The sequence below is a fragment of the Trematomus bernacchii genome, unplaced genomic scaffold (assembly GCF_902827165.1).
Source record: "Trematomus bernacchii unplaced genomic scaffold, fTreBer1.1, whole genome shotgun sequence".
Lineage (NCBI taxonomy): Eukaryota > Metazoa > Chordata > Actinopteri > Perciformes > Nototheniidae > Trematomus > Trematomus bernacchii.
In genome coordinates, this window is record NW_022987708.1 from 89,957 (window position 1) to 101,523 (window position 11,567).

Sequence of the window (11,567 nt, forward strand, 5' to 3'; positions counted from 1 at the left end):
CATCAGCAACCTGTGTGGAGAAGTCTCATACCAAGCCCTTAAGTTGCTGGAAATATGGTTTTGAACTCATCTCTTCTACTTCTTTAGTGTTTATTGGCGGCACCAACTAGACTGGAGTGTGGACAAGAGACTATGCAGAAAACAATAAACAAAAAAAAAACAAAAAAGGAACAAACAAACAAAACAAAAAATAACCAAAGCTAGATTATTTTAAATGTATCAATTTCTCTTAAAAGCAACAAACAAAACAAAAAATAGCCAAAGCTAGTATTTTAAATTGATACATTTCTCTTAAAAACGTAATAATCTCACATACATATTGTCTGATGTATATCCTATCCCCCCTTTTTCTGAAATAGAATGCCGTTAACGGTGTTCTTATTTTCAGAAATATCGAGCCTTATACATCAGTTATTAAATATCAGCTATATATTATATATTATTATTACTTATATATCAGGCATTAAATGTCAGCCTTCTTCCATGATTGACCTCGTTTATATTATCTGACTTATGTTGATACGTGTTCGTTTGTTTGTATTTATTTAATATACTGGGCAATTATTGTCTTTACTCTTAATGTCCTGTGTGTATCTTTAGAATATTGTAACACTCCCTGTTCGCCACCAGAGGGCAGCAGCTGACCATGAATGAACTGCCTCTGTCTCTGTGTCTATGCAAATCTGTCTCCACTGGAGTACTTCTAGATTTTTCTCTTAATTATTACACAGATTTGACGTAAAAAATCACACAGAGTTTATTCCCTTATACAGTCTGTCCGGATTTTTGTACGATGTTTATTCCAACAGATAATTGCGGTTTTTAAGCGCACTTCGACACCCCTCTTTAGAGATGCGACGCTTACATGGAGTTTAATCCCAAACCACAAAAATCCTTTATCGTCACATTCAGCCTTCCAGACTATGACTTCGTACTATCTGAATTCTATCTCCGGGTACTACTTCTTTTCTAAGTATGTACTGTGTACAGAGTGGTGTTCTTAAATTATGTTTGCAGTTTTTACACACATTCTATCCGTACAGTCAGGCAAATTTGTATTGTGCGATGTATATTTCAACAGATAGCGTGACTTCCTGAAGCAAGCTTCTACAACCCCCTCACGGCGATTGCGGCTTCAGGCAAGGAGTTGGAACTCAGTCAACAAAATCTCTTTATCGTCACGTTTAATGAGCCTGATTAACCCCACAGCAAGAGTTGTGATGAGATTCGGTCGTTCCAAATAATTAGTTGGAGGTCGCGTCTCTCTCCTCTTGTATCACCCACCATATAACAATTACAGAAATGTTATACATTTAAAGCACCACGAAAGGTAACCGCATTAATCAATCTTATCATGATCTGCGGGGAATTTAACCCTTCTGTTTTTTACACCTCCGTAGTCTTTAATTGAAGCACTGCAAGCTAACCGTATTAATCAATGTTATTTTGACTTAGGGGGAATTTAACCCATACATCTTTTACAGCGTTGCAGCGTTCGTACTTAGTGAGTGAAGGGCGGGACTGACCTACCCGCCTCTTCCGAACACTTTTGTGCCTTAGGTACAGGACTGAATACCCGACTCTAAGCACTACCCCAATATCCCAACTAGAATATGTATTGTATTTCCCACCGTGACTAAGAACACTGAGAACGCTGCTGACAACTCTACATTTTTAGTATAATCAATCACAGATTTTTGATAGTCAAAACAGGTGTCTGCTCACCTTTTGTGTATAGCGCGCTTGGTTCAGTTGTCAACAGTATCTCTGTGTCCTCCCCCTGGACTGGATTCCGTCCCCTGGCTGTCGGTGTCCCTTTCTAGAGACCAGCACTCATCACGTCGGGCAGGTCACCACTTGTTGGAGCAGAACACCTATCTGGTGGCTGATAGCCCCCCCCTCCGCGCCGTTCGTTGAATGAGGCTGATCTCTATTTAATTAAGAAAGGAATTGAAAACACCGGAATCAAAAGTTATAACAATTATCTGAGTTTACTGGTAGGAAATAAAACACGTATACTTAGTTATACAGAGTACTCCGGACTTCAGGTTTGTGATGCGGTTTACAGGTAGACAGACCAGCTTTCAGAAAACGAGAAGTACAGACTTCAGGCTTGTGATGCGGTTTACCGTCTCTAGACAGACCAGCTTTCAGAAAACAAAAAGTACGGACTTCTGGCTTGTGATGCGGTTTACCGTCTCTAGACCAGCTGTCAGCAAACAAAAAGCATTTTACATACAAAAACAACAGTATTCATATTCATATTTTCCTTCCCATTTTACTCCGAAGCGAATTAGAGAGTCCGTGAGGAGGAGCTGTGTGAGCTGCTCCCATCCCCCAGGTGTTTTTACTGGTTGGATTCACTTCTGGTTGGGTTCAATACAGCGAATCAGAGTTCTGACCAGAACGTGAGATTCTAAGGTTCCACAAGGTCAAAGTCAATCTTATCTCTGCCCCGATATCCACTCCCTTACTTTCCCATGGGATCTTTCACATAAACTATTCTTTCTCATACAATTAAACCTTGTACACAGATATAATGATGCCCATAAAGAACCTTGAAAACAATATGTGTGTGCGCTGGTGAAAAGGAGCTGTGTGTGTGTGAAACAGGATCTCTGGGTCAGTGAGTTGTAAGTGAGAATATCATTTCTATATATGTGATTACTTAAAACAGTTCAAACAATACATGTTCACTAAAATACAATTCAAAATAATACATGTTTACTTCAATACAGTTTAGAATCATATCTTTTTACTTCAATTTTCAAATCTATTCCTTTAGTCATTAACCTCTTAAGCCCTGAGCCTGTTTTTCAGGTCTCAGGCTCGAAAATGACATTCCCAGAACAAATGACCATATCTTCCCTTCTAAAAGGGTTAAATTAATAATCTTTATTCTCAAAGTAATGATAAACCTGTGAGTTGGATGTAGAAAAGTCAGAATCAATATAGATGTTTTTTATTTTAAAGAAAATTCAGATTTTACATAGTAAAAAACTGTAAATTATAGTGTCCGTCCAAAAATTCTTTTTTACTTATAGTGAAAACTACCCTTGGATGATGGGTTAGTAGACTAAAAGCTTTAGGAATCCAAAGTACAACATATAATAAGTACCCTGTATCAAGATTGATGCAAAACAAGTGAAATTTGACCTTTTTAGAGAGATTTAGCCAAAAAACCCCACTTCTGGGGTCATTTGGGTGGATTTGACCTATCTCTGGCCCCCCTTGCTCGATTTTGATGAATGAAATCTCTTTATAACCGCTAGAGCCAATGGAATCGAGGGAAAGTTATATACACACCAAAACGTTAACAAATAAGGAGTGAGAGTGACGAGTTACCAAAACCGGAAGCTGCATACACTCTGGTGGCTACCATTAGCAGCTAACTTTTCCGCTCCGATTTTTACATAAAAAATGGAATTATGGATTATAAATAATTTTTTAAAAGGCACAGGTACATTACCTTTTTTTTTTCGTTTTAATGCCATTGAACACGTCTTTTGACCTAATTCACAGCTACGGTGAGACGATCTGCCGTAAAAGCTCCGTAAAGGTACGTGTTGTGATGTCTGTGTTTGCTTCCCCTGTCGCAAGTTCGGATCGCTCAGTGATGATACTATACCTAAATAATCAGTGGAGTCTCAGCTTTAATAGGCTATATTGTATGTGCAGCTACGATAAGTAATAAGGGTATCTTTATCTTGAATTGTGTGCCGCAGTGCGTTAGAATTTTTTCGCTCAGGGGTCATTTAGACCCTTCGTATGAGACTTGTGTTTTGTTTTGGTAAAAATGGTTCATTTCTTCAGTTAGCTGAGATTCTTCCCGTTAATCTGGTGCTACACATTAATAGTTTCATAAATGTTAAGAAGCCCTGAGACATTATCTCGAAAACAAAAAGGTGGGAGGGGTCCAATGGGGGGACCGCCGTGCTTAAGAGGTTAATATTCAAAGTATTAATTAAACGCTTTGTTTTTGATTACCACAAATCATATTCTCCCGTTCTTAAATGATTAACTAAAATAGTTTAGGCCAAGTGTGATAAAAATGCAAAAAAATACATACTATAATTTTAGCAGTGATTTGGACCAAGCATGTATGATGTAGTAATACAAAAACTATTTTAGTTCACAGTGTGACATTAGTTAGTCATGTTAGCTTGTAATATATAGAGCAGAGCTAACTAGCAAGTTAGCTAAACGTTAGCGGTTAGCCGTTTATGCTATGCTAGCTGTAACTAGAACATAACTATAACTATAACTGAACATTAACTAACTGGATACCACTGTAAGAAAGCTGTGAAACTTTACAATAAACTTGGCGACAACACTGTGACACCCCGCTGCATGTTTATGTGTAATTCTCCCGTGTTGGAGATGAGAGGGTGGCGCAGCAGCACTGCAATAAGCTGTAAACTAACGTTAGCTGCCACCTGTTAAGCCCGGTTTCCCGGGCGCAACATCTTGCAAGAAACAGCATCTCAGGGCTTCTTAACATTTAACAACCTATTAATGATAACGGGAAGAAACTCAGCTAACTAGATAGAAGAAGAAACGTAACCTTAAATAAAAAATAAAACATTCACAAACTAAGGATATTCTAAATACATGTTTAACTCCATTACAGTAGCAGGACTCACCAGATCTCAAGTCTTCTGTTCTTTGTTGACGACGTCCCGATGCTCATATTTAACGTGTAGATGTAAAACGATCCCGATATTAATCCATAAACTCCTGCAGCCGAAATACAGGAGACCCGCTCAAACTGACGTGGATGTTTCAAATGTGAACAACAGGCGCGGACAGTTCTCATTGGCAGGTTTCTTCGATGACGTTTATATTAACCAATCAGGAGTGTTGTGGACCCATGCCTGACTTGTCTGCCGTTTTGGCTGAATTCTATTTCAAGTGCCGTAGCTCTGGCTGTCGGCCAGAATCCGAAAACCATACATTATACTGCATGTAAGACTATAACTAACCCTTATTACTGTATATTGACCAATGGGAAAAAAAACACAGCAACATAACACATAAATAAAACAAGGATAACTGTGACTTATTGTTAAGTAAATAACAGTGTGTGTTTTAAACCTGCAGAGATTTCTCAACTTTCTATGAATTTTTTTTTTTTTTTATGATATTGTCAACTGTAGATGTTTACAATATAGTAAGTTAGGAATTTCATGAAAACATATTTATTTACTTTTGTTTCAACATTGGATATTTTGTGTTTGTGGTGGATTCAATCGAATATTGAGAAAATGATTTATGTAAAAATGTTTGACACTTTTTTTTTACAGTTTCATGTGTAGGTACCTTAAAATTACAAAGAAATATCTTAAAGTCTTATAATAGTAATACACTTTTATATTACGAGGAGTTACATATTTAATTGCAGATAATAATTTTTATTTGACATACATCTGCATGTATTTTCTGAAAGTGCAAAAATACTGTAAATATGATATAGTAAATTTACTTTTTAAAAAAAAATGAAATAAATGTTATTTGTTGTTGTCAAAATACTTAAAATAATGTTTTGGGTTGTTAATTTATAGTTCATATCTGTAATTTTACGGGATTTTGCAAGTTATTTAAAAAAACATAATTACTATAAAAAAATAATTATTTCCTGTAAAATTAGGATCTTTTTTTACAGTGTATAGAATGTCTCAGTTCAAATCTTCCAGACGGTTTTAGAAGTAGGCTATGCTGCAGGACACACGCCGGTTAGAATAGTCTATTCTGCACATGTGCAATGCTGCACAATTCAAATTTTACAGTAATGGGTTGTGCTATTACAGATGATTTTGAGTACAGTGCTTTACTGTGAAATAATAGTTAAATAATGTCAAATCCAATTTTACTGTAGTTTTATAGATATTTTGTTGTGATATTACAGGGGCTTTTTATTACAATATTTCTCTGTAATATGATACTCTTAAATGCTGTGAAATCTTTGCAATGTTTACAATGTTGTTGTGATATTACAGGGGCTTTTTATTACAATATTTCTCTGTAATATGATACTCTTAAATGCTGTGAAATCCTTGCAATGTTTACAATGTTGTTGTGATATTACAGGGGCTTTTTATTACAATATTTCTCTGTAATATGATACTTAAAATGCTGTGAAATCCTTGCAATGTTTACAATGTTGTTGTGATATTACAGAGGATTTTGATTGCAGTATTTTATTGTGAAATAATAGTTAAATGCTGTGAAATCCAAGGATACAGTCCTTTTTACATGTATTTGTTGGGATATTACAGGGGGCCTTGATTACAATATGTCACTGTAAAATAATACTGTTAAATGTAGTGAAATGCTGGTAAATTTTTACAGTGTGGGTGTTGTTGTGTACCCTGTATTCGCTCGTTGTGTGTTCAACTCATCAGTTCAACCATTGAAGGGAAAGCCGCGTCTCCCCCTCCCTATCAGATGCCCTTGTTGGCGTATTCTTTTGAGGGGGAGGAGGACCCTGATGATTCACCACATAAGGATACTGCTTCTAGCACTCAGGTTACCCTCTCTAATAGTTCCTTCACTGCCATGGAAAGTTGTGTTCTGTCCCCATGAAGGTTTCAAGTACTCTAGGTCTCAGTTTCTGATAGATCTATACAATGACGAAGGGCAGACACAGTAGAACAGTTTTAAAGTGGTATGAACAAGTACACGGTATGGATCTCTTTAGGAGAGATCCAAATGGGGATTAAAGTAACCTGTGTACACAGTGTTCAGCTATGAGTTTGCTTAAGAATATGTGTGTGCTTAATTACACTGGTTCCTCTTTAATAGCAGTCTGCATAACAGGAAGCTAGAAATATGAGAAGTGAAACATCCCTATCTTTAGTAGCAGACTGCATAACAGGAAGCTAGAAATATGAAGAGATGAAATATCACTATTTGGACACAGCGGGTCAAACATCGGTTATGTGCAACTTGAATACGACTCCCAGCAGCGCCAGCCAACATCTCCTTGTAAGGAGATGGCGCGAACCAGACGGAGTCAACGGCTGCTGACTCATTGCCTAGGGCCCGCCCAGGAGTGATGCCACCAATTAGAAATATGAAGGGAGGAGCAACCGACACAACTCCTCCCACAGAATCTGTATGTAAACTGCCCCAATATTCATGTTCGGGGCTCTCTTCTGACTGACTGTCCTGATACGTATATCACACGGTAGTAAGACCAGAGCCCGAAGTACTTCGTTATATTGTACTGTTGCTTTTACCATTAAATCAGTTTATTGTTAACCTCATATCTCGGTGTCTGAGTCCTTCTTCTTATAGCAGACCACTCATCAACGAACGGCGCGGAGCAAGCTCGAACCTTCAACCACTCCAAAGGGTGGTGCTCCAACACGCTCCGGAGGAAAGGACGTCCCATTGCTCTTAAAACTCATTTCCCTGCTTCTCGTGGTTTCCTTGCGTCTCTCCATGCTTCCCTGGTGGGAGGGACTAAACGCAGGGAAACGACGCAAGTGAGGGACGCAAGGATTCCATTTAATCGACCTGAGACGCAGCCCATGACAGGAAGCAAATACAGACATGAGACACGGGGTGAACACCTTTCAAAGTAAAATAGGAACCCTACAGGGGCCGTTTCTCAATCGCGAGGATGCTGGCTTGGTAGCACAGCCGAGCCGAGCATCTTGCTTCAGAAGCAAGGCAAGAATACTTCCTGGCATTCGGAAAACGAAGAGTGGAACAGGCTAGCAAGTGTGCAGGTGTGCGTCATATGAGAGGCCCCGCCTTACATCTTCCGCCACAGATTTGGGGAAATTGGTCCATGCGCAAAGCATTGTGGGGATTTTAAGGACGCGAAGTCTACCCATGTGCAGCCTCGAAATTTCCCCCAAACCAAGGACGCGGCCTCGGTGGAATTCCAAGTATGCTGGAGATTGGAACAGTCCTTCGGCGGCACTCGATGACGTAGCATCCTTGAAATATTGGCTTGGAAGCCAATATCCTCGCGATTGAGAAACGGCCACGCTGTGACAATTCTAAATAAAAAAAGATCATGACACCTAGTTTTGTCTCCTTAACCACCCATTGATCAAAATATAATAGCTGCATGCAAAAGCTGTCTGCCTTGCATGTTTTTATTAATTATACATTTTTAGGAGTGTAAGATATGCATTGCAGGAAGATGTGCATCATACCTTTGAGGGTGTGAACATTGTAGGGTGCTAAGAGAGACTTTGCTTCGGTACTTCTAGTCGGGCTCTCCCAGATACACTCTTTCCATGCAGCTCTTCTCCCATACCCCATACCCCATATGGCCTCGGCCAACTCTTCTACAAAGATTGAGTTGTACAATTGATTTTTCTTCACACCTGTTCTCGGAGCCACATATCCTTTCCAATGTGGATCTTTGGCACGTTAATTATGTTTGATTATTCTCAGGTAAATATCTTTGATCGGCAAACAAAGCTGGAAATGATTTGTATGTTTTATGTACTACTACTAAAAAAAATGAAACAAGTGTTCAGTGTCAAGTCATAATGAAAATATTAACAGTAAGCATATTTTAACATGCCCATGTAATCTAGTTCACTAATTCACACACTGATGCCACCAAGTTGCCCCGTCATTTTCCACGTTGACCACCATCAACAATTTGTGGGATTCAGTGTTTTTCCTAAGACAATGGAGAAAATGTTGAGGAACTGTCAACACTTTGATTAATTTATGACCCAGTCTCCCAACATACATACATCTAGGACCCACTCACACATAGCAAAGAGAAAAAGCACACCTAGCAAGATAAAGGTGACAGAAAGAAGATGGTATGTGTAGGTAGAGGTAATCAGACGGAGAGAGTATGCACCAGAGGTGTGGAATCGAGTCACATGACTTGGACTCGATTCAGACTCGAGTCACCAATTTGATGACTTTGGACTCGACTTGACAAAATCACAAAACACTTGCGACTCGACTTGGACTTGAACACCAATGACTCGGGACTTGACTTGGACTTGAGCCTCCTGACTTGAGGTGACTTGATAATTTAATTCAGGGGTCTCCAACACGCCGATCGCGAGCTGCCGTTAGAAGAGCAGACTCCCGTCGGGGAGAACAGAATCTTCAGCCGCTGCAACTCTTGCTGCGAATCCATGCAGGCAGGGGCGGGACTTTATTTTGCTGAGCCACCATGCGGCCAATCATATGCGAGGACACACTAGGATCATACCATTATGTGAAAGAAGGGTGGGGGGCAGACGCTCCAAAGACAGCAGGTGTAGTGGTACAGGCCAGCTACAGAGCCACGGGGAGATGGGGAGACGGATTTAAATGCAAGCGCGTCGGAAAAAGTCAAGAAATTTGCGAAAACCGAAAAAATAAGTAGCATCTGGCTGCATTTCAATGATATTGGAGAAAGCAAAGCTGAGTGCAGGATTTGTAAAATGAAAATAGCCTTCCGAGCAGGGTTTTGTTTTGGTAACCACTCAGGATTTATTGCCAGAGGTGGGAGAAGTTCAGATCTTGTACTTGAGTAAAAGTACCTGTGTGTAGGAATACTCGGTTACAATAAAAAGTCCTGCATTCAAAATGTTACTCAAGTAAAAGTAGAAAAGTATTATCATCAAAATATACTTAAAGTACCACCTGCAGAGGGATGTAGATTCAGGTTTTTTTCCGCATAAAGACCGCCTCGCTGCACATTATCCCTTGCATAAAGATAGAAGTGGGTCCCTTATAACATGTTGTACACAGTGGAAATAAACATTCTGGTTACCTTAACATCAGGGATCTTATACATTAAACTCCTTCTGAATCAAACCGTCACGGTAGCCTTACCTTACTGATCCCTCTTACAATAGAGAAAAACACGTTACTTTACCAGCAGAGAGAAAATGGATTATTACATTATGAATGTGACTAATAAAGAGCAGTTTGATTATTAAGTATTATTCTGTTGATCGATGTCATTACATTTGTTGAAAAGCACATAAGGACTTGTTTAAGACTCGTTTTGTCAAAGTTTAGGACTTGGACTTGACTTGAACTTGCCCATCCTGACTTGAGACTTGACTTGGACTTGAGCGCAAAGACTTGAGACTTGACTCGGACTTGAGCGCAAAGACTTGAGACTTGACTCGGACTTGCAAAACAATGACTTGGTCCCACCTCTGGTATGCACTGTAATCATCACAGTGTTGGTTCGCTGCCTCATAAAGTTTGCACTGGGAACCAAAAACAGCAACAACCAAACAACACCATCACTCAGACGATCTGTGTGCTGCACTGCAGTCACAACACAAACCATAAAGCTGATTTATTGACTTGTCAGGCAGAAGTAATCTCTTTAATCAGTGCAATCTTATCGCTTGATGAGGAAGTTGCAGCACACTCGTTTATCCTGCCGTTGTGTGGGACCCTGAGCTGCTGATGGGGAAGCGAGAAGTAACATTGAATTGGGAATAGGGATAGTATAATAAAGCTGATTATAATGCATGGAATAAACCACTTAGAGGTTGACATTATTACAATATCCACTGCTAATTAATTACATTCTAGGGAAAACGTAATATTGTCGGTGGTGCACACACGTACACACACACATACTTAGCATTCACAAAGATACTGTATCTGAGAAAAACAAAAGCAAGTTGCCTTATAAAGTAAGTCACACGTCTAATATTTTTGACAATGTATGCAGCATGCCTATATCATATGTTTACACAAAAAATATATACATGTTAAAACCTTTCTTTCTATATGTTTAAGGTTCTTAATAATTCGAAAAAGCAATAAAACACTCTTTCTAGCTGTAGGGAACATAAATAAGATGACGCGACGATGACTTGCACTTTTCAAAACTTTCGCGGGGTTCCCCTTTCTTTATTTTCTTCAAATCTACTTTGCTGATCGGCGACCACACAGTCTCTTCCGTCAGTCAGACAGCCAGCAGAGTGACAGGTGAATCCGGGAAAAAGTGTGGAGAAAAATAGGTAATACGCTGACAGGTTTCTTAACATGAATTGCTCTGATATTCTGCTTTTACATTGGACTACCATTAAGTTAAATAACGTTTTTTTGTTTGACTAACTTTTGATCAAATCAAGCGTTTCTTAAACGAGAGCAGAGCAGCCTGAGGAGGACAGAGGAGCAGGGCAGTTTGAGGAGGACAGAGGAGCAGGGCAGTTTGAGGAGGACAGAGGAGCAGGGCAGTTTGAGGAGGACAGAGGGGCAGGGCAGTTTGAGGAGGACAGAGGGGCAGGGCAGTTTGAGGAGGACAGAGGGGCAGGGCAGTTTGAGGAGGACAGAGGAGCAGAGCAGGGAAGCAGTGTAGGAAAGGCTGACAACTTGCCTGACTGCTGGAATCAAAGTCAATTTGAATATTTTACACAGAAATATCCATTTCTAATAGTTGGAAATAAAAAAATAGGATGCAAATCATGCAGGGAAGCAGGATCCCTTGGGGCAATGAGAACAGGGAAACAGAGGTACTCATTCTCTACTGAATGGCAGAACTGTAGGGTAGGCCAATATGGCAACAGCAATGAGAAGCAAATGAGAACTTCCGGTCTAGCAGGCATGGGGATCGCAGCATAGAG